At 37.8% G+C, this 25,501-nt stretch overlaps 1 long non-coding RNA gene across 1 annotated transcript in view; it reads left to right on the top strand.

Annotated features, from left to right (window-relative positions):
• The window catches only part of LOC134479998 (uncharacterized), a 174,898-nt gene that overhangs the window by 133,229 nt on the left and 16,168 nt on the right, over window positions 1–25,501 (top strand). The gene's annotated exons all lie outside the window — the stretch shown is intronic.

Below are 25,501 nucleotides of genomic sequence, written 5' to 3'. Positions count from 1 at the left end.
CAAAGTTGTTCCAAAATGCAAGTGGGGACAGTCATCAAGAGACACCTCAAGCATGGAATTTGACTAACCCTTAATTATCAGGAGATTTGCAGAGCTCAGCTGCAGCCTGACCTTTCACCCATTCATGAAAGAAACTCCGAGTTTCTAAGGGGTCTTCTCTGGATGTTCTAGGTGTCCTTTTCCCCTTCCCTGTACCTCTGTGAAGCTCTGTTTCTTGTTGACCTATCTAATTTGTCAGCCCCCTTGTAAGACCTTGTTTTAGGTCCTTTCATTCTAAATTGCAACTTCAATCACTGAGAGTTTTTGTATATCAGCTTCTATTATGTGAATGTGCTTGACAGACGGTTCACTCCAGATGTTACCTTTACCATTAAGCATGGAGGACGTGAAGGCTTAAGTGTCTCTGTTTGAGTTAAATGTGTCCATTCCGAAGACTGTTCATTCCAGCTATTGGCTGCTGCTCCTGACCCAATTTTTTCTTCCTTACCAATAGATTAACAACTACCAAACATACTGGAAGGCTGACACAGGAATGTGGGTGCATGATTTATTTCTTTAGCTGATTGAAAATGTACTTACTTAATGGCTGTTTCAGAGCAAAAAATTGAGAAACCATTTAACTTTTAGGAGTAATGTGTTGGAATTCATGGTAAATTTCTAGCAGTAGTCTTTTGTGAAAGTTGCATATTATTTCACGAGAATTAACTGATTGTTTTGTGTTAGTTTTTCATGTAATTTAATATTATATTCTTTTTTTTCCTTTAAAATATTTTTTTATTAACTTGAGGATTTCTTATATACATTTTGAGTGTTATTCCCTTTCCCGGTTTCCAGGCAAACATCCCCCCTCCCCCTCCCCTTCCTTATGGGTATTCCCCTCCCAACCCTCCCCCCATTGCCGCCCTCCCCCCAAGAGTCTAGTTCACTGGGGGTTCAGTCTTAGCAGGACCCAGGACTTCTCCTTCCACTGGTGCTCTTACTAGGATATTCATTGCTATCTATGAGGTCAGAGTCCAGGGTCAGTCCATGTATAGTCTTTAGGTAGTGGCTTAGTCCCTGGAAGCTCTGGTTGCTTGGCATTGTTGTACATATGGAGTCTCGAGCCCCTTCAAGCTCTTCCAGTTCTTTCTCTGATTCCTTCAACGGGGGTCCTATTCTCAGTTCAGTGGTTTGCTGCTGGCATTCGCCTCTGTATTTGATGTATTCTGGGTGTGTCTCTCAGGAGCGATCTACATCCGGCTCCTGTCGGTCTGCACTTCTTTGCTTCATCAATCTTGTCTAATTGGGTGGCTGTATATGTATGGGCCACATGTGCGGCAGGCTCTAAATGGGTGTTCCTTCAGTCTCTGTTTTAATCTTTGCCTCTCTCTTCCCTGCCAAGGGTATTCTTTTCCCCTTTTAAAGAAGGAGTGAAGCATTCACATTTTGATCATCCGTCTTGAGTTTCATTTGTTCTAGGCATCTAGGGTAATTCAAGCATTTGGGCTAATAGCCACTTATCAATGAGTGCATACCATGTATGTCTTTCTGTGATTGGGTTAGCTCACTCAGGATGATATTTTCCAGTTACAACCATTTGCCTACGAATTTCATAAAGTCCTTGTTTTTGATAGCTGAGTAATATTCCATTGTGTAGATGTACCACATTTTCTGTATCCATTCCTCTGTTGAAGGGCATCTGGGTTCTTTCCAGCTTCTGGCTATTATAAATAAGGCTGCGATGAACATACTGGATCACGTGTCTTTTTTATATGTTGGGGCATCATTTGGGTATATGCCCAAGAGAGGTATAGATGGATCCTCAGGCAGTTCAATGTCCAATTTTCTGTCGAACCTCCAGACTGATTTCCAGAATGGTTGTACAAGTCTGCAATCCCACCAACAATGGAGGAGTGTTTCTCTTTCTACGCATCCTCGCCAGCATCTGCCGTCACCTGAGTTTTTTTTTTTTTTTTTTTTATTAACGAGTATTTCTTATATACATTTCAAGTGTTATTCCCTTTCCCGGTTTCCGGGCAAACATCCCCCTCCCCCCTCCCCTTCCTTATGGGTTTCCCCTCCCAACCCTCCCCCCATTGCCGCTCTCCCCCCATAGTCTAGTTCACTGGGGGTTCAGTCTTAGCAGGACCCAGGGCTTCCCCTTCCACTGGTGCTCTTACTAGGATATTCATTGCTACCTATGGGGTCAGAGTCCAGGGTCAGTCCATGTATAGTCTTTAGGTAGTGGCTTAGTCCCTGGAAGCTCTGGTTGCTTGACATTGTTGTACTTTTTGGGTCTCGAGCCCCTTCAAGCTCTTCCAGTTCTTTCTCTGATTCCTTCAACGGGGGTCCTATTCTCAGTTCAGTGGTTTGCTGCTGGCATTCGCCTCTGTATTTGCTGTATTCTGGCTGTGTCTCTCAGGAGCGATCTACATCCAGCTCCTGTCGGTCTGCACTTCTTTGCTTCATCCATCTTGTCTAATTCGGTGGCTGTATATGTATGGGCCACATGTGCGGCAGGCTCTGAATGGGTGTTCCTTCAGTCTCTGTTTTAATCTTTGCCTCTCCCTTCCCTGCCAAGGATATTCTTTTTCCTCATTTAAAGAAGGAGTGAAGCATTCACATTTTGATCATCCGTCTTGAGTTTCGTTTGTTCTAGGGATCTAGGGTAATTCAAGCATTTGGGCAATAGCCACTTATCAATGAGTGCATACCATGTATGTCTTTCTGTGATTGGGTTAGCTCACTCAGGATGATATTTTCCAGTTACAACCATTTGCCTACGAATTTCATAAAGTCCTTGTTTTTGATAGCTGAGTAATATTCCATTGTGTAGATGTACCACATTTTCTGTATCCATTCCTCTGTTGAAGGGCATCTGGGTTCTTTCCAGTTTCTGGCTATTATAAACAAGGCTGCGATGAACATAGTGGAGCACGTGTCTCTTTTATATGTTGAGGCATCTTTTGGGTATATACCCAAGAGAGGTATAGCTGGATCCTCAGGCAGTTCAATATCCAATTTTCTGAGGAACCTCCAGACTGATTTCCAGAATGGTTTTACCAGTCTGCAATCCCACCAACAATGGAGGAGTGTTCCTCTTTCTCCACATCCTCGCCAGCATCTGCTGTCACCTGAGTTTTTGATCTTAGCCATTCTCACTGGTGTGAGGTGAAATCTCAGGGTTGTTTTGATTTGCATTTCCCTTATGACTAAAGATGTTGAACATTTCTTTAGGTGTTTCTCAGCCATTCGGCATTCCTCAGCTGTGAATTCTTTGTTTAGCTCTGAACCCCATTTTTAATAGGGTTATTTGTTTCCCTGCGGTCTAACTTCTTGAGTTCTTTGTATATTTTGGATATAAGGCCTCTATCTGTTGTAGGATTGGTAAAGATCTTTTCCCAATCTGTTGGTTGCCGTTTTGTCCTAACCACAGTGTCCTTTGCCTTACAGAAGCTTTGCAGTTTTATGAGATCCCATTTGTCGATTCTTGATCTTAGAGCATAAGCCATTGGTGTTTTGTTCAGGAAATTTTTTCCAGTGCCCATGTGTTCCAGATGCTTCCCTAGTTTTTCTTCTATTAGTTTGAGTGTGTCTGGTTTGATGTGGAGGTCCTTGATCCACTTGGACTTAAGCTTTGTACAGGGTGATAAGGATGGATCGATCTGCATTCTTCTACATGTTGCCCTCCAGTTGAACCAGCACCATTTGCTGAAAATGCTATCTTTTTTCCATTGGATGGTTTTGGCTCCTTTGTCAAAAATCAAGTGACCATAGGTGTGTGGGTTCATTTCTGGGTCTTCATTTCTATTCCATTGGTCTATCTGTCTGTCTCTGTACCAATACCATCCAGTTTTTATCACTATTGCTCTGTAATACTGCTTGAGTTTTAATATTATATTCTTGTTAAATGGTATCAACAATATAATTTTAAACTGTATGGTATAAACAGTCATACACAAATATAGAAACTACACAAAAGCACTAGTGATACTTGAATATTTAATTACCTTAGAGAATGTAACCTAAGATTCAAGCCCATTATCCAATATATCAAGGCCATGACTAAAAATCATTAGTGCATTTCCTTTCTTGCTGATCAGCCTAATTTCAGACAGATATGACTGAAGTTTTTCTGAAAAAAAAATGATGACAGGAAATGTAAGCACCATCTATGATGTTGTTTAAGAAATAAATTCAGGACAATTTCACCATATCATCTTTTATGTTGTCTTGAAGACTTGTCCATACTTATAATTGAATACCACAGAGACAGCTTCCATTGTACTTTAATGTGCAGGAAAAATTAAATAAACATGTCGTGTAATACTTGATTAACTGTTGTTAAGAAATTTTCTACTTAATTGTTTCTCCAGCACATCTAGTACATTCTGACTTGAATTCATTCATTCTTATTTGAGAGTCTCACTCCAATCTGTCCAGTATAATTCCCTTGCCCACCATAAGACGCTCCCTTCAAAATTTTGTAGCTAGCAATCAATCAAACAACACCACCTTCTCCAAGTCCCTGAAGAAGATGTGAATTTTGGCCGAATGAGTTCAGAGAAACAAATAGCATCCACCCTGATAGACTATTTACCTGTGAAATGCTGAGAACCCAGTAGACATTTACCTTAACTGCAATAACCATTGCAGTTATCTAAACATATTTTTTTATTCTAGCAGTTACAAAGAGAGGTAAAAAGAGAATGTACCCTTCGATATAGTTTAATATAGTGACATTAAAAACTATTTATGAACTGAGAATTAATTTGTCTTCAGTAATAAGAATATGAAGCATAATGTTTGGAGAGTGACATGAAGGAATCTTTAAAGGGATTATGTGTAAGAATATATGCTGATAATTAAACTTGGAAAATATTTTAAAATCTTTATAAGTGTTTGTATCTCAAGAAGCTAAGAAGAGAAGTAACTACAAAATTAAATGAAAAAATGTGTGGAATGAAGGAAATAATGAAAATAATTTTGGAAATCAATTGATTGGACTATAACTTATGAACCAAAGACTGGAACAGATTTTAAACCCATCATAAAGTTAACTGAGAAAAAATAATTCATAAATAAGAGAGAAAAATACTCAGTTGCTTTCATTAGTAATCACAAAATACCAAAATGTCAAAACAAAAAGATGAAATAAACTAAAGGGTGAAAAACTCAGTTGAAAATTTCATTTACATATACTATTACAGAGGTGATGGACTTCTGGTACTGTCTGGATAGACCTTGTATCGGATGGTTTCTAAGCATAAACTTGTTTTTTTTGTTTTTTGTTTTTTTGTTTTTTTTTTTCTCAGAGCTGGGGACCGAACCCAGCGCCTTGCGCTTGCTAGGCAAGTGCTCTACCGCTGAGCTAAATCCCCAACCCCTCTAAGCATAAACTTGACACAAGCTAAAAATCATCAGTGAGGAAGAAGGAACCTCAGTTGGGAAAAAGCCTCCATTAGATCCAGGTTTAAGGCATTTTCTAAATTAGTGATCAATGGAGGAGGCTCCAGCTCATTATGGATGGTGCCATCCCAGGCCTGGTAGTCCTGGATTCTTCAAGAAGAAAGTCGAAGCAAGCTAGGGTAAGCAAGCCAGTAAGCAATACCCATACATGGCCTCTGGATCAACTCCTGCCTTCTGGATTTCTTGTTCTGACATTCTCTAGGGATGGATTAAAACTTGGAAGTGGAGGCCAAATACACTCTTTCTTCCCCAACCTGCTTTGTGGTTATGATGTTTAATCACAGTAATAAAACTGTAATAAAGACAGAGGTGTTGCCAAAAACAAGATACTACTATCTCATCTGCTGGAAATGAAAATTTCCATATCTTCTTTACATGTGGAGGTAGTGAATAATCGGGTCCATATTATAAACTCTTTTAAAATCTGTGCATTTTATTACTTACATATTTAAGAAATGATATATGAAAACAAATATAAATAAAAATAAAAAATATAAACATTTTATATGGATTATACATAGTTTATAAGTAGGTAAGACACTGAATCAGGAGAAAGGTAAAATTTTTTCCAAAATTGTTTGGCAAATCAAAGAAAGTTATAACAAAAAGCATTGGAAGAAAGGAAGGGTAAGGAGGAAGAGAAAGAACAGAAGTGTTTGGTGGAAAGAGCTGCTGAGTGAGGAGTCAGAATGTCAGAGTTTTGTGTAGATCATGATTTCTGACACATGCCTTTCAGCATTCAAACATAAGATAAGGCAAGTGGAACTGGATCCTCCTCCTCCTCCTCCTCCTCCTCTTCCTCCTCCTCCTCCTCCTCTTCCTCTTCCTTCCTCATATATAAACTGTTAATGATAAAGATACAATCTGTGTAATTAAGATTTATTATTAAGTTGAAGAACATGAAATATTTACACCCTAAGTTATAGAATAGTAGACTGACTACTGAAAGATATGATAATGCTGCAGTATACTTGTACAGTCAGAATCATGTCTTTGGAAAATACTCAACATTTCCTGTATTTAGGTACAAAATATGCCTGATGAAAACATACCCAAATCTGGCCATGGATAGGCCTCAAAGGCTTATTTAAGTCAGAGGTTCCAAACAAGGTCCTGAAAATGATCTGACTCATTAGAAAAGGAAACAAGGTGGAAATCCATTTTTTTAAATAAACTCAAGTAATTCTCAGTTGAAATATTCTGGTTATAGCCATTTTATAACCTGATCAATGAAACCCTAGGGCAAGAAGCATATTTATGGTCCCATCTTTCCTCCAGTTTTAAGATGCTCTTGACACACATAACCAAACTCAGAAAGGAATCTCATTAAATTTTTGTGTCATTTTGAAATTATTTTTTTAATAAAAAAACAATTTTGAGGAAACTGAATTATTCTTCAATTAATATATCAATACTGGCCTCTCTGCACATAAATTGATCTTATATTCTGTTGTATACTTTTGGACAATTCTAAATAAAAGAAATATAAATGATTTCAAATTAAGTAACTTCAAATTCAATTTAAGAACTTAAAATTTTTCATCATAATCTGTTCAGATGATTTACCAATTTAACAGCAATTTTGAAGTAAGTATCTGACTTATGTCCTATAAATTTAGTTTAAATAATTTTGAAAATTATTAAGTGTGGCAGAGTCAAAGACTGAACAGGGTGAGCATTTCAAAGGTATCAGGTGATACTTCACAGTGATAAGAATACCTTCCTATATGTTAAGTCTAAACAGAAAAGCTGTATTACAGAGGAGTAGTAATAAAAAATTGTACAATACTGGTATAGAGACAGGGAGGTATATGAATGGAATAGAATTGAAGACCAAGAAATGAACCCACACACCTATGGACAATAGAGCTTTGAGAAAGGAACAAAAAACATCCAGTGGAAAAAAGATAGCATTTCCAAAAAATGGTGTTGGTTCAACTGGCAGTAAGGATGTAGAAGAATGCAAATCAATTCATTCTTATCACCCTGTACAAAGTTCAAATCCAAGTAGATCAAGGACCACCACATAAGCCCAGATATACTCAAACTAATAGAAAAAATAATGGTGAAGACCCTGCTACACATGGAAACAAGGGAATTTTTTCTGAACAAACCACCAATGGCTTATGCTTTAAGATAGAAAATCAACAAATGGGGGAACTTTCAGGAAACAGTAACTGAGGAGAAGTCAGGGACAGGATCCTTCTGATTTCCTCCTGTGCCCAGAGCTGACATTGTGACACAGCTCTCTGTACCCAAATCCCACTGGGAGAAAGCCAGTCTCCAGGAGAACTGACACAGGTTTAAAGGAGGGTCAAGTCACTGTCAGGGACAGCAAGAACAGCTAACACCAAAGATAACCAGATAGTGAGAGACAAGCACAGGAACCTAAACAACAGAAACCATGACTACTTGGCATCATCAGAGACCATTTCACCAAAAGCAAATACTGGACATCCCAACACACAGGAAAAGCAAGATTTGGATTAAAAAAAAATCTCATGATGATGACAGAGGACTTTAAAAAGGATACAAATATCTACCTTAAAGAAACACAGGACAACAAAGGTAAACAAGTAGAAGCCCTTAAAGAGGAAACACAAAAATCCCTTAAAGAATTACAGGAAAACACAACCAAACAGGTGAAAAAAATTAAACTACACCATCCAGGATCTAAAGATGGACATAGAAACAATAAAGAAATCAGAAAAGGAGGCAACCCTGGAGATAGAAACCTAGGAATGAGATCAGAAGTCATGGATGCAAGCATCACCAAAAGAATACAAGAGACAGAAGAGAGAATCTCATGGGGCAGAAGATACTAACCAAAAACATCCAGGATATCCAGGACACAATGAGAAGATCAAATTTAAGGCTAATAGGTATAGAAGAGAGTAAAGATTCCCAACATAAAGGACCAGTAATTATCTTCAATAAAGTTATAGAAGAAAACATCACTAACCTAAAGAAGGAGATGCCCATGAACATACAAGAAGCCTACAGAACTAAAAATAGATTGGACCAGAATAGAAGTTCCTTTAATCACATAATAGACAAAACACTAAATACACAAAACAAAGAAAGAATATTGAAAACAGAAGAATTGAAAACAAAGAAAGAATATTAAAAAGGAAAAAAGTCAAGTAACACATAAAGGCAGACCTATCAGAATTACACCAGATTTCTCCAGAGCGACTATGAAAGAGAGAAAATCCTTGACAGATGTCATAAAGACCCTACGAGAACACAACAAATGCCAGCACAGGCTACTATATCCAGAAAAATTCTCAATTAACATAGACAGAGAAACCAAAATATTCCATGACAAAACCAAATTTACACAATATGTTTCCACAAATCCAGACCTAAGAAATAGAAAACTCCAACGTAAGGAAGAAACTTCACCCAAGAAAAAGCAAGAAATTAATCTCCTTGTAACAAAACCAAAAGAAGATAGCCACACAAATCCAATTCTACTTCTGACAAGAAGAATAACAGGAAACAACAATCACTATTCTTTAATATCTCTTAACATCAATGGACTCAATTCCCAGTAAAAAGCTATAGACTAACAGACTGGATACGTAAAGAGGACTCAGCATTTTGCTGCATTCAGGAAACACACCTCAGTGAAAAGACAAACACTACATTGGAGTAAAAGTCTGGAAAACAAGTTTCCAAGCAAATAGTCCAAAGAAACAAGCTAGAGTACTCATTCTAATATCTAATATAATTGACTTTCAACCAAAGTTATCAAAAAAATAAGGAAGGACACTTCATAATCATCAAAGGAAATTTCCACCAATATGAACTCTGCATCGTGAATATCTATTCTCCAAATGCAAGAGCACCTCCGTTCATAAACGAAACCTTATGAAAACTCAAAGCACATATTGCCCCTAACACAATAATAGTGGGAGATTGCAACACCCCACTCTCATCAATGGACAGATCATGAAAACAGAAACTAAACAGGGTCACAGAGAAACTAACAGAAGTTAGGAACCAAATGAATTTAGCAGATATTATAGAACATTTCATCCTAAAACAAAAGAATATAACTTCTTCTCAGAACCTGATGGTACCTTCTCCAAAATTGACTATATAATCAGTCACAAAACAGTCTTCAACAGGTACAAGAAGATTGAAATAATCCCATGCATCCTGTAAGATCACCATGGACTAAGCCTGGCCTTCAAAAGCAACAAAACAACAGAAAGCCCACATACACATGGAAGCTGAACATCGCTCTACTCAATGAAAACTTGGTCAAGGAAGAAATAAAAAATTAAAGAGTTTTTAAATTTAATGAAAATGAAGGTAAAACATACCCAAACAGAAACTGGAGAGGGCCTACACTAACAGCTTCACAGCACAGCAAAAAGCTATGAAACAAAAACAAAAACAAAAACAAAAACAAATACAAATATACCCAAGAGGAGTAGAGAGCAGACAATAATAAAAATCAGGGCTGAAATCAGGCAAGTAGAAAGAAAAGTAATTATACAAAGAACCAACAAAACCAGGAGCTGGTTCTTTGCTAAAATCAACACGATAAATAAATTGTTAGCCAGACTAACCAGAGGGCACAAAGAGAATATCCAAATTAACAAACCCAGAAATCAAAAGGATCCATAACTATGGAATCTGAGAAAGTTCAAAAAAATCATCAGATCCTACTGCAAATGCCTATGCTCAACATAAGTGGAAAATCTGAAGAACTGGACCTTTTTCTAGACAGTTCCTAGGTACCACATCAAATCAGGATCACATAAAACATCTAAAGTGTCCCATAACTACTAAATAAATAGAAGCACTCATTAAAAGTCTCCCAAACAAAAAAGTCCCAGGCCCAGTTGTTTATAGTCTTGAATTCTGTCAGACCTTCAAAGAAGACATAAATAATATCAATACTCTTCAAACTATTCCACAAAATAGAAGCAGAAGGAACACTACCCATTTTGTTCTATGAAGACTCAATTAAGCTTACACCTAAATCATGCAAAGACCCAACAAAGAAGGAGAACTTCAAAACAGTTTAACCAATGAAAATTGATGCAAATATACTGAATAATATTCTGACAAATCAAATCCAAGAACACATCAAAAGTATTATTCATGATGATCAAGTAAACTTCATCCTAGGGATGCAGTAGGGGTTTAGTATAAGAAAATCCATCAATATAATCCACTGTATATACACACTCAAAGGAAACAAAAAACACATGACCATCTCATTACATGCTGAGAAAGAATTTGAAAAAATCCAATACCCCTTCATCCTAAAAGTCTTTAAAAGGTCAGAAATTCAAAGCTCAAACCTAAACATGGTAAAAGCTGTATAGAGTGAACCAGTAGCCAACATCAAACTAAATGGAGAGAAACTTGTAGCAATCCCAATAAAATCAGGAACTAGACAAGGCTGCCCACTCTCTCCCTACTTATTCAATATAGTATTCAAAATCATAGCCATAGCAATTACACAACAAAAGGAAGTCAAAGGGATACAAATTGGAAAGGAAGCAATTAAAATATCTCTTTCTGCTCATGATATGATAATTTAATTAATTGACCTGCAGAATTTCACCAGAGAAGTTTTCAACCTGGTAAACCACCTCAGAAAAATGGCTGGATATAAAACTAACTCAAACAAATCAGTAGCCTTCCTCTACGCAAAGGACAAAAGGGCTAAGAAAGAAATTAGGGAAATGACACCCCTTACAAATAATATAAAATACCTTGGTGTGACTCTAACAAAGTAAGTGAAAGATCTGTATGACAAGAATTTCAAGTCTGAAGAAGAAATCAAAGAAGATCTCAGAGAATATAAATATTTCCCATTCTCATGGATTTGCAGGATTAAGATATTAAAATGGCCATTTTGCCAAAAGCAATCTACAGATTCAATGAAATCCCCATCAAAATTTCAACTTAACTCTTCATAGAGTTAAAAAGAGCAATTTACAAATGCATTTGGAATAAAAAAAAAATCCTAGGGTAGAGAAAACTGTCCTCAACAATAAAAGAAATTCTGTGCAAATTGCCATTCCTGACCTCAAGCTGTATTATAGATCAATTGTGATAAAAACTGCATGGTACTGGTACAGTGACAGGCAGGTAGATCAATGGAACAAAATTGAAGACCCAGAAACGAATTCAAACACCTATGGTCATTTGATCTTCTACAAAGGTGCTAAAACCATCCTGTGGAAAAAAAGACATCATTTGCAACACCTACTGCTTTTTCAACTGGCGGTCAACATGTATAAGAATGCAAACCTATCCACTCTGGTCTCCTAATACAAAGCATAAGTTCTAGTCGATCTAAGTCCTGCAAATAAAACCAGATATACTGAATCTTATAGAAGAGAAATTGGGTAAAAACCTTGAACTTATGGGCCCAGGGGAAATTTTTCAGAACAGAACACCAATGGTTTTTGCTCAAGATCAAGAATCGACAAATGGGACCTCATAAAACTGCAAACCTTCTATAAGGGAAAGGGCACTGTTAATAGGACAAAATGGCAATCAACAGATTAGGAAAAGTTTTTTTACCAATCCTACATCTGATAGAGGGCTAATATCTAATAAATAGAAAGCACTCAAGAAGTTAGATTCCAGAGAGTGAAGTAACCTATTAAAAAATGAGGTGAATCCTAAACAAAAATTATCAACTGAGAAATATTAAATGGCCAAGAAGCACCTAAAGAATATTCAACTTCCTTAGTCATCAGGAAAATACCAGTCAAAAACTCTTGAGATTCTACCCCACACCAAACAGAATGGCTAAGATCAAAACCTCAGGTGATAGCAGTTGCTGGAGAGGATGTGGAGAAAGAGGAATACTCCTCCATTTTGGTGGGGTTGCAATCTGGTACAACCACTCTGGAAATCAATCTAGCATATCCTCAGAAAATTGGACTTAGTACTACCTGAGGACCCAGGTATACCACTTCTTGGCATATACCAAAATTATGCTCCAACATATAATAAGGACCCATGCTCCACTATGTTCATAGCAGCCTTATTTATAGTAGCCGGAAGCTAGAAAGAACCCAGATGTCCCTCAATAGAGGAATGGGTACAGAAAATGTGGTACATCTACACAATGGAATACTACTCGATTATTTAAAACATTGACTCCATGATATTTTTTGCCAAATGGATTGAACAAGAAAATATCATCCTGAGTGAGGTAACTCAGGAAAGAGCACTCATGGTCCTCACTGATAACTGGATATTAGCCTGAAAGCTAGAAATACCCAAAATACATCTCACAGACCCTATGAAGCACAAGAAGAAGGAAGACCAAAATGTGGAATCTTCAGTCATTCTTAGAAGGGGGAACAACATACTCATGGGAAATAGAGTGTGGGAGGGTCTTTACAGGAAGAGAGGAGAGGGAGGAGGAGAGGGGAGGCAGGTTAGGTCTGGGAGGAGACAGGATTGATATACAGAAGGTCCGGAAATTTAACAGATATATATAGAAATGATGGACAGGGATCTGGGGGTATCTACCAGAAAGTGTGAGACTCCAGGAAAGCAAATATTCTCATTACTCAACCAGGAAGAGATTATCTGAAATGCCCAACAATGAGGAAAGAGAACCTGTAGACACCATATCCAAAGGTTAGTAAAGGCCCACAGTTGGGAAATGGTTCCACCCACTTGTGTCCAAATTTTTAACCCATTATTGGCCCTGTCTATAGGTAATATGAGGACAAAGTGTGGATCAGAGACTGAAGAAAAGGCCTTCCAGAGACTGCTCCACCTAGGGATCCATGCCATATATAGACACCAAACCCAGACACTAATTGAGGCTGCCAAGAAATGTTTGCTGACAGTAGCCTGATGTGGATATCTCCTGTAAGGCTCTGCCAGAGACTGACAAATATAGTTTTGGATATTTGCAGCCATCCATTGGACTTACCACGGGGTCCCCAATGGAGGTATTAGGGAAAGAAGAGAAGACGCTGAAGCGGATTGCAACTCCATAGGAGGAACAGGAATATCAATTAATCAGAACCCACAGAGCTCTCAGTGACTAAACACCAACCAAAGACTATATTTGGAGTCACCCATGGCTATAGCTACATATGTGACAGAGGGTTGCCTTATTTGGCATCAATGGGAGGAGAGGCCCTTGTTCTTGTGAAGACTTGATGTCTGTTTGTTGGGGAATATCAGAGTGGTGAGGTAGGAGTGGGTGGGTGGGTAGAGGAGCACCTGCATAGATGCAGGGGGAAGGAGTATGTTTTATGGGGTTTGTTGAGGAGAAATTGGGAAGGAGGATAACATTTGAAATGTAAATATATAAAATATCCAATAAAAATTAAGAATATGAAGCTATAAGGAAGAGAGACTGAAAAAATACTAATAATGTCTTCTTGTCTCCTTAGTAGGCTGCTGTAGTCATACAACAAATGCTACCCCCCCCTTGAATCCCAAAACACTTTCAAGAAGCACAAAAAATGGTGAGATTGTGGGATAAAATAATTTGTTTCTATGGTTAAATCAGAGAAATCTATTTGGAGTTAGTAATATAAAGGCAAAATAATTAAATGTTTAGATCTTAAGTCCAGAATTGTCTTACTTAGCATCACAATATAAATAATTTTTTAAATATTTCCTTTATGATCTTGCAGATCATGAAGACCTCTGAAAAAATTTGGATTGCCTGACTATAAAATAAAAAAGCATGGTTTCCATCAAAGCTATCTGGTTGTAAGTCACCTTTCTCGTGACGACTTCATATACTGGGAAGGCCCCAAAACTAACCGAGAGGCATTCAAACTGAAGCACAAGTACTCTAGATGCTTAATTTCAAAGTATTCTTCAGATGGAATTTTTGGGACTTTTCTGTGACAGGAGAAAACCTGGGAGAAGAAGTCTGACTGCCTGAGAACAGTCTGCTTTTACCTCTCAATAGGACATGAACATATTGGAGCAGTGCTACAAAGAGGGGGCCTTTTATATTAAACTGATCAGCATTAGTAGTTAAAGATTTTGAGCACAGCAAGCTATTATTCTTATGAGTTGTAGGCTTAGATTTTTTTCAAAACCAACTTTATTTGTGGTTCTTTAACACTTCAACTGCCCTTCTAGCAAAACCACTAAGCAGAAGTAGTGAAAAAGAACGGTTTAATAGGAAATGGAGTTTGTGGACCTGTTTAGAAATCATTCCTTGAGGAAATACCAATCTTTGATTCCAGCAGTCCAGCCCACTAGCGAAACACCAAACCTAAATAAGTAGCAGTGGCTTGATCCAAAAGAATGTCAAGGCTCCTGAGATTGCCATGTGTCCCCCAAAGCAACAAGAAACATCTGGAATACCATTAGAAATTCTTTGGTTTGTTTCTCTCTATGAAATCACAACAAGCAAAGATGAGCAAAGAAAGCGAGCTGAACCAATGTAAGAGTGTCATTAGTGAAGATCAGTGTCACTGAAGCTCAATAAAGACTAGCAAAGAATTGCAAGGTGTTGTCCATTGTCTGTTGGCTTATACCTACACTCTTTCCAAACACTGTGTGCACTCTTAAGAATCTGCTCCAGAAGAGCACAATGTGCTCTTTCACCAGGCAGCTTCCAGAAAAACACCATGTGTCTGCTCTCAGCAAAACATCCTCTCATTAGACAGTTTCCAGAAAAACGCATGACACAACTGAGTCTCCAATGAAACGAGAAATTCCCATTTCAGCTTTGGAACATAGAGAAATAGAATTGGGAGGGATATTATAGTTGCTCACATTTAGGTAATATCATCCTCTACTCCACAAACTAGATCTCTCTCACAAAAAGAGCAAAATAATTGGAACATTTCCTGAAAGGTATTTTTCAAAAAGGCATATTGCACTTAAACAATTAATTTTCATCTAATTGATTAGCACATATGTATCAAATAATTGCAAAAAATGAGTACTTTTTAAAATCAGATAAGGTAGAGTTATTGAGTAAAAATACAAACAAGTTATTTTGTATCCCGCTCTTTTTTATTTCAGTTCTGTTAAAAAAAAAGACACTTAAAATTTAGAAACTTTGCTATCACTGTGAAGGCAAATTATATGCTATTTGAATTATAATTATTAGCTACTAATTAAACAGCAAGCTAGACATTGCTGTGAATGTGTTTTCTATATATGATTAAAATTTGTTAGCAGCATACATTAGGTAGAAGAGAAGTCTAGGTGATCTAATAGTGCCTGATTCAGTTCTTTAAAAGATCTTAAAATGGGTTACAAAAGAACACATATGGTATGTATTCATTCATAAGTGGATATTAGCCCAAAAGAATCTCGAAATACCCACAATACAACTCACAGACCATATAAAACCCAAGAAGAAAGAAGATCACACCACAGTGTGGATGTTACAGTCCTACTCAGAAGGGAAGTAGAAGAGAGGTATCTGGGAGGAACAGAGGAGGCGAAGAGAAGAGGGGAGGCTGGTTCAGATATAGGAGGAAAAGGGGAAGAAGTACAGAGGGTCAGGTGTTTGAAAGGTGTATATCAAGGGGCAAGAGAGAACTGGATATAGCCACTTGAAAGTCCAAGATGCCAAAGAACCAAGGGGTTCCCAGGATCCAGCATGGAGGACATTAGCTGAAATGCCCAACAAAGGGGAAATAGAAACTGTAGAAACCATAGCCAGTGGATAGGCTTGCTTCCTGGTTGAGGGATGGGGCTACCCCCTAACCTCAAAAATATTAATCCAGAATGCCTCCTATCAAAAGGAAATAGAGACAAAGAGTGGAGCAGAGACTGAAGAAAAGGCCATCCAGAGAATGCCTCATCTGGGAATCCATCCCATCTGCAGAAACCAAACACAGACACTATTGCTGATGCCAAGAAGTGCTTGCTGACAGGAGCCTTATATAGCTGTCCCCTGAGAGGGTTTGCTAGAACCTGACCAATACAGATGGAGTCGTCTCACTTGAAGTCAACTGAGAGGATTCCAATGGAGGAGTTAGGGGAAGGACTGAAGGAGCTGAAGGGGTTTGCTACTGCATAGGAAAAATAACAATATCAACCAACCAGACACTCCAAAGCTCCCAGGGACTAAACCACCAACCAAAGAGTACACATGGGAGAACCCATGGCTCCAACTGGATATGTAGCAGAGGATTGCTTTATCAGGCATCACTGGGAGGAGAGGCCCTTGATCCAGAGAAGGCTTGATGCTCCAGCATAGCGGAATGCTAGGGTGCTATAGCAGGAGTGGGAGGGCGGGTATAGGAGTATCCTTACAGAGGCAGGGAGAGGGGAAAGGGATAATGGATTGTGGAGGGACAACTGGGAAGGGGGATAACATTTGAAATGTAAATAAATAAAGTAACCAATAAAAAATTTTAAAAATGGGAAAAAATGTTTAGGATGTTTCCCAAAGAAAAAAGCTTGCCTGTTATCTCAGGCTAGCAACTGTAGCCTGTCTTTCTTCTCATGACCAGTGCTGAGTATTAAGATCTGCTATTGTTGGTCATTTAACCAAACTCCTTGTGGCAAATGTCTTAATATCCACATGTTCCTGGTTTTGTTTTATTCTTCATACCTGACTATGAAAACGTTTACTCTAGACAAACCCAGGCATTTGCAGATGAGAATATTATGGATTACACAGTGGCACTTGCCAGGACCGTAAAAAACAACTCATGAAAAAGGAATGAAATCTTTTGCAGCAAATGATGGACCTTCCTCTGTCCTACTGCCCAAACTTAGACTTTTTGCTACGAAATGCTAAGTCTGTCCATATATGATTGATGTTGCAGACCATCTAAAACAGGAAGAGCCTCCTAATCTGTTTTGAACACAACTCTCTGGGTTCCTCAATACTAGATACTTGACGACTTCTAGCTTCCTTGTTTATGTGGTTATTGCCATGTAGTTAATAAATGGAGGTTAGAGACTCTAAGGTCAGAAACTTTTTGTAATTTATCTACCAGACTGTTTAACTAGCAAATTCAATAGATAAATAAGAATAAATGCTTAACCTTTTATATACCAGATGGTGGCATTCAATTAAAATTGGATGACATTTTCTGAGTAAGGGTCTTGTGAAGGAAGTTCATAATCTTGGCTGGAATGTGGCTCCATTTAAGTGTATGGGTAGTTACATGCAAACTATTGATAACAATTAGAGTTCCTTCTATGAGCTTTTGTATAATTATACAAATTTAAGTGCACATTTATTTAGCATTTTCAGATCTATACATATTTCAATAGTCTCTAAACTTTCACTTATACTGAGACCTGACTAGGCAGTAACAGAAGCAGTTAAAACAAGTGACACTAATTATTAGTAAGCTAAGTTCTTCCTAATTGGGTCCTAGACGATGTTTATTGTTGGTTGTTTAATTTTATAGTCAGTTGATAATTACACATATGTAATTGTTTTTCAAGCTAGGTAATATGGGTTTTTTGAGAATAACAATGTCAGTTGTATCATTATGTCTTAGAAAGAAGAGAAAATAAGCAAATACCCTCATATTCATTTTATCTCGGGTATCCAGTTGAATGCTACTTTTTAAGCTAAATTCATAATGTATATTTATCCTTAACTCTTTTGAATTGTAGCCAACTCCGTGTAGAGGAGTAAGTTTATATGACAGTTCTGGAAGAGATCTGGAAATTTGACTTGCATTGTCTTTTCTTTAAAACTGCCCAGAGCCCTCTATATGTGACCCATCATCTCACACTGAGTCACAGCTTTCTGTTGACCTCTCATCTCCACATGTCTTCTGCTGCATTTTACTTAATACATCATCATCTCCTATCTCAAATTAAAACATAAATTTTGCATCTTTAACCAACTATACCATACAAATATCTCTGAATATCCATTCTTCTTGACTTCTTCCATGCATTTTATGAATTTAAAATCTAAATCCCTATCAATATTTTGACAATGAATTTGTTTAATTCTTTACAGGTGGAATTCCTGGATATGTGACATATGAAATAATTCATACCTTATCCTTATTTTCCATTGTTCCTGATATCTCTGTGGATTCTGTCCTGTGAATCTGTATGGATATGTATTTTCCAAACATGTATGCACCATTTTATCAAAAGGTTGTTTTCTGAGAACTTTCTTTTGGTTATATTAACCTTACACTAAAATCAGTGAGTCATATACTAAAGGTTTCTAATATTTGCTTCCTAAAGGTAGGTGTCTATCTCCTCTACAATATGAATTCAGCCTTTTCATTTAAGACTCATGTTCTGGAGTTTGGATATTTTTTAATAACCCTTAAAGTTCCATGTTTTAGGGATTTCATTCCAACAAAATCACTATTGGGTTTTAAAAACTCAAATAGGCAGTCTCTGGAAGAGACCACTGAAAGGGTCTGTGGACCTAGACCCTGCTTTCTTTCCTTATCACTCTCCTGAATGACGTTTTGCTCTGCCACACTATCCCTCTATGCTTCCCTGCTTCAAAGTGATGGTGCAAACAGGTCCTGAACAATGTTGTTTGTTATCTTCTTATGAGTTGTTCTATAAGTTAGTTGTCTTAAACATTCCTTGTAATAAGAAGTTAATACAACACACAATTAACTTCCTGTGTGCAGTGAAGACTCCCAGAATTTGACAAGTAGAGCAAAATGATCAGTCCTTGTAATTTCCTCTCACCAATATGCTTGATTATCGAGATATACTGCAGTAAAACATAAACCCCCAAATCTGACAGAAGTGCCAATTCTCTGTCTTATTTCTGTATTTCATTTTAATATCTTTCTCCAAAATTAAATTCCTTCACATAGTAATTATATTCTTAACAACCAAGTGCTAGACATCTTTTTAGAATTTTTCCCTTTGCCATAAACTAAGTGATCCACATAGGTTATTATCCTTTACTTTATGGCCATCACTGGGAATGTGGATTCTGTTGTTCTATTGTTCCTAAAGGAAAAGCAAATATGTGATTTCCATTATTAAATTTTTCGTCAAATTCTGAATCATGCAGTTTATGACATATATCTGTATAAGAAAAGAAATATTAACAAGAGATTGACATAGCTACTTCTTTAAATCAGCCTAAAGTGACATTGGGCCCTTAAGAAATGAAGGTCCAAATCCAAAGATGATATGTTTTTAAGATAAATTGGATGAAAGAGTTTCATAGCAGTAATGAAACATGATTTACAGATACAGTATCACTGGGTATAAGAAGACTGATGGATCACTTGTGTACTGTTTCTTCCTTTCCTAACACCCTAAAAGCGTAGGTCTTATAATATACTTTTAGGGGAAGTAGAAGGGATGGTGACCTTCTCATGTTTCAACATCTGCTGGAGGTGAACTGTGGTGAGAAGCTAGGACAAAAGAAGTGAATGAAAGGATGAAGCCTCCTTTTGAAGGCCATTCTATGTCTATCAACTGAACAGGGAAGCGATCCATATAATATTTGGGTCATGTCCTGAGCTCCTGCACCTTTTAGTCTATGAATACTTTTAAGAAGAGAATGCATTGTTTGTGCACATATACTGAAATTTATTTACCATTATAATACTTGTAATAAACAATGACTGTTGTGGATTTGGTTTAGTGCTGCTTGTATTATGTTAATTTAGCCCCCAAAATTGCACAGGAATCTGTATGTCCACTCTTACGACACTGACGAACCCAGCACCCAGATGGTTTTGATTGGTCAATAAAGCCGATGGCTGCCAGTGGCTGGGCAGAGGGTCAGAGGTGGGACTTTAAGATTCAGGGGCAAGGAACTAAGGAAGGAGCAGGAAGAGAGAGATCCATCATGGCCAGAAAGGACTAGATGTCACACCTGAGAGGTGCCTGACAGAGAACGAAGCCATCACATAGGTGCTGTAGAATTCAGCCTGAGAGCTACTGCTCTGGGCCTGGGGCAACCAAGATAAAATATGTTTAATAAGTGATGAGATGGGATTATCAGTAGATACATCAACCACTTGGAGCTTAGGAAGTGGCCCAGCTATTGAGCTGTTTAAGGCATATTAAAAATAAAGGCTGAGTGTATGCATCTTTCATATGGGAACCAAGAACACTGGGGCTGATGGTGAGGAGCACCACTGTCATTACCCCCAACACCAAGGTCAATTTGGGTAGCTTTAATTGGGTTCAACTACAGGTGACATATTTGTATTGGATTTTTTAAAGTAAAAAATATTATCTATAACAGGCTCCTGTCAGCAAACATTTCTTGCCATCCCCAATGGTGTCTGGGTTTGGTGTCCGTATATGGGATGGATTCCCAGGTGGGGCAGTCTCTGGATGGCTTTTCCTTCAGTCTCTGCTCTACACTTTGTTTCCCTATTTCCTTTAGACAGGAGACATCCTGGGTTATATTTTTGAAGATGAGTGGGTGGCCCCATCCTCCAAATGGGGGCCTTGTCTAACCTACAGATATGGTCTCTACAGGTTCTCTGTCTTCTTTGTTGGACCTTTCTGCTAATCTCATATCTGTAAGTCCTGGGAAGCTCTTGCTTTCCTGGAATCTGGGACTTGCTGGTGGCTACACCTAGTTCCCAATCCCCCATTGCTACACATTTATGTTCAACTTCCTGGCCCTCTGTATATCATCCCTGTCTCCTCCCATACAGGATCCTGGGCCTCTTTCCCCCTCCCCTTCCTCTGATCCTCCAAAGTCCCTCCTACCCACTACTTCCCTTGAATATTTTGCTCCCCCTTCTAAGAAGGACTGAAGCATCCATATTTTGGACTTTCTTTTTATTGATCTTTCATCTTCTCTGTGAATTGTGTCTTGGGTATTCCAAGTCTTTGGGCTAATATCCACTTATTGGTGAGTACATACCATGTGTGTTCTTTTGTGATTGGGTTATTTCTAGTTCCATCCATTTGCATAGAATTTCATGAAGTAATAGTTTTTAATAGCTGAGTAAGTACCTCATTGCATAAATGTACCACATTTTCTGTATTCATTCCTCTGTTGAAGGAACATTTGGGTTCCTTCCAGCTTGTGGCTATTATAAATAAAGCTGCTATGAACATATTGGAGCATGTGTCCTTGTTATATGTTAGAGCATCTTTTGGGTATATGCCGAGGAGTGTAATAGCTGGGTCCTCAGGTAGTAATATATCCAGTTTTCTGAGGAACTGCCAGACTGATTTTCAGAGTGGTGGTACCAGCCTGCAAACTCACCAAAAAATGGAGGAGTTTTCTTATTTCTCCACATCCTCACCAGCATCTGCTGTCATCTGAGTTTTTGGCCTTAACCATTCTGACTGGTGTGAGGTGGAATATTATGGTTGTTTTTATTTGCATTTCCTGATGGCCAAGGATGTTGAACATTTCTTTTTTTTTTTCTTTTTTCTTTTTTCTTTTTTTCGGAGCTGGGGACCGAACCCAGAGCCTTGCGCTTGCTAGGCAAGCGCTCTACCACTGAGCTAAATCCCCAACCCCTGAACTAAATCCCCAACCTCTGAACATTTCTTTAGGTGCTTCTTGGTCATTCAATAATCTTCAGTTGAGAATTCTTTGTTTAGCCCTTTAGTATTATTTGATTCTCTGGGGTCTAATTTCCTGAGTTCTTTGTGTATATTGGATATTAGCCCTCTATCAACTGTAGGATTGGCAAGGATCTTTTCACAATCTGTTGATTACCATTTTGTCCTATTGACAGTGTCCTTTGCCTTACAGAAGCTTTGCAATTCTATGAGTACCCATTTGTCAATTATTGATCTTAGATCATAAGCCATCGGTGTATTGTTCGGGAAATTTTTCCTTGTGACCATGTGGTTCAAGGCACTTTCCCACTTTCTTTTCTATTAGTTTCAGTGTTTCTGGAGTTATGTGTAGGTCCTTGATCCACTTGTGCTTTGTACAAGGAGATAAGAATGTATTCATTTGCATTCTTCTACATGCTGACCACCAATTGAACCAGAACCATTTGTTGAAAATGCGGTGCTTTTTTCCAACGGGATGGTTTTAGCTCCTTTCTCAAAAATCAGGTGACCATAGGTATGTGGGTTCATTTCTGGGTCTTCTATTCTATTCCATTGATCTACCTACCAGTTTCTGCACCAATGTCATGCAGTCCCCCCTTCCCCCACCCAGACTGTTGGACAGAGATCAAGTCTGTAGGCATCTTTTCCTAACTTTACTGAGTGGCATGGCAAAACACAGGTCTCTGTCTCTCTACTTCCTCATTATAACTGTCTGGATTTGATTTTATTTGATTTTTTAACGAATTTTTTATTGGATTTTTTTATTTACATTTCAAATGTTGTCTTTTTTCTAGGTTTCCCCTCCAGAAACAGTCTATCCCATCTCCCCTCTTCCTGCTTTTGTAAGGGTGCTCCCCAACCCAATCCACTCCCTCCCACTTCCCCACCATTACATTTCCCTACAGTGGGGTATGGAGCCTTGACAGAAACAAGTGCCTCTCCTCCCATTCATTGCTTAGTAATACATTTCAGGGATGGTGATTCCCCCAAAAGTTCTTTTATTATTGAGAATAGTTTTCTCTCTCCTGTTTTTTTTTCCTTTGTATTTGCAAATTGTTCATTCTAACTATATGAATAATTGAGTTGAAATTTTGATGGGAATTGCATTGAATATCTAGATTGCTTTTTCAAGTTGTCCATTTTTAATATATCAATCCTGCTAATCCATGAGAAAGGGAGATCTTTCCATCTTCTGTGATCTTCAGTTTCTTTCTTCAGAGACTTGAAGTTTTTGTCATGCAGATCTTTCACTTCCTTGGTTAGAGTTACACCAAGGTATGTTATATTTGTGACTATTGTGAAGGGTGTCTTTTCCCTAATTTCTTTCTCAACTTGTTTATCCTTTGAATAGAGGAAGGCTACTGATTTGTTTGAGTTAATGTTATACCCAGCCACTTTGCTAAAGTTGTTTATCAGGTTTAATAGTACTCTGGTGGAATTTTGTTGTCACTTATGTATACTATCACATCATCTGCTAATAGTGATATTTTGACTTCTTCCTTTCCAATTTGTATTCTTTGACCTCCTTTTGTGAGTAGGACTTGAAGTCCCATATTAAATAGGTAGGGAGAGAGTCGGCAACCTTGTCTAGTCCCTAATTTTAGTGGGATTGCATCAAGTTTCTCTCTAGTTTCATGTTGACTACTGGTTTGCTGTATATTGCTTTTACTATGTTTAGGTATGGGCCTTGAATTCCTGCTCTTTCTAAGATTTTAGCATGAAGGGGTGTTGGATTTTGTCAAAGACTTTTTCAGCATCTAATGTGATGATCATAGTTTTTTTCTTTGAGTTTGTTTATATAGTGGATTATACTGATGGATTTCCATATATTGAACCATCCCTGCATCCCTCAGATAAAGCCTATTTGATCATGGCGAATGATCTTTTTGATGTGTTCTTGAATTTCGTTTGTGAGAATTTTACTGAGTATTTTTGCATTGATATTCATGAAGGAAATTGGTCTGATGTTCTCTTTCTTTGTTGGGCCTTTGTGTAGTTTAGGCATAAGCATAATCGTAGCTTCATAGAAGAATTGAGCAGTGTTCCTTCCGTTTCTGTTTTGTGGAGATTCTGCCAGAGCCTGAAAAATAGAGGTGGATGCTCACAGCCGAACATTGGACTGAGCACCAGGACCCCAATGGAGGAGTTAGAGAAAGGACTGAAGGAGGTGAAGAAATTTTAACCCTATAAGAAGAACTACAATATCAACCAACAAGACATCCTAGAGCTCTCAGGGACTAAACCACCAACTGAAGAGTACACATGTAGAATCCTATTGCTCCATCTGCATATGTAGCAGAATATCTGCATATTGATGCATCGTCTGGCATCAGTAGGTGGAGAGACCCTAAGTCCCATAAAGGCTTGATTCTTCAGTTTAAGGGAATGCTAGGAAGGTGAGGTGGTAGTTGGTGCGTAGTAGGGGGAGCACCCTCATAGAAGCAGGGGGAGAGCATGGCATTGGGAGGTTTTGGAGGGTGAACTGAGAAAGGAGACAATATTTGAAATATAAATACAGAGAATATCCAATAAAAATGTTTACAAAATATACTATCCTCAATGAAATTGAATTAAGAAAATTTTATAGATGAACAGTGTAGAAAATATTAGGTTAAAGTAAAGCATTTAAAAGTATTAACTGAAAATCTTCTATCACTTTAACTGTCTAGTGAATTTTATATTCATAGGAATTTACATGATTCAGAAAGGAGGTGTACAACTCAAGAACTTCACTTAGTTTACTTAGAATTGATTTTCATATGTGAAGTATGCGTTCCCAGTCCTTGTTGAATTATAAAAGTCTGTGATGGTTTTTGCCTTTAGATAAAGTACTGGAGCAGGGAGAGGTATTCTTTGGCAGAGCACTCTCTAATTTATAATTTAGCAAGTTTAACTAGCACAGAAGAAACACTTTACTATGGGTAGCTATCTGAATGTGTGATTGCTATTATTGATTGTCAACTTTACTACCTCTAGAAGGTACTACAATTCCAAACTGTAGGGCACACCTATGATAGATTTGTTTTGCTTGACTTGAAGTGAGTGAATTCACCTTTAGGCTGGACACATCTCTTTGATTGAAATCTTGAGGTAGGAAAACCCACACCTTTAATCCATATCTGGAGGTAAAAAGACATACACTAACTTTAATCCAGGTCTTGATGTAGGATGACACACCCTTATTCTACTCCACATCATCTTCTGGAAATCTATACAAGAATATGGATTTTAAAAAAGCTTTGGCTCTTTGCCTATTTGCTTTCTCCTCTTTAGCACATCCATTGCTTTCTGGGTTGAGACACCCAGCCTGGTGGACTGAACATCTATGGGATCATTGGACTTTCTTTCATAACCAGCCATTGTTGGATTAGTCGTAAGGTAGCCTGTGAAGTAATTCTAATATATTATATATTATATGAGAGAGAGAATTATGGACCTACAGGAATAATGTATACTTTATACATAATTATATAGAGAGAATATATCATGCTTTAAAGCATATAAATACATGCATGCACACACAAATACACAATACACATACACACAGAGAGAAAAAGAGAGAGAGAGACAGAGACAGACAGAGACGAGAGAGATTCATTCTTTAAGTCTGCTAAATGTA

The sequence above is a fragment of the Rattus norvegicus genome, chromosome 8 (genome assembly GCF_036323735.1).
Source record: "Rattus norvegicus strain BN/NHsdMcwi chromosome 8, GRCr8, whole genome shotgun sequence".
NCBI lineage: Eukaryota > Metazoa > Chordata > Mammalia > Rodentia > Muridae > Rattus > Rattus norvegicus.
Note: the sequence above shows the minus strand (reverse complement) of the source record. Positions and strands in the feature narration are given on the sequence as shown.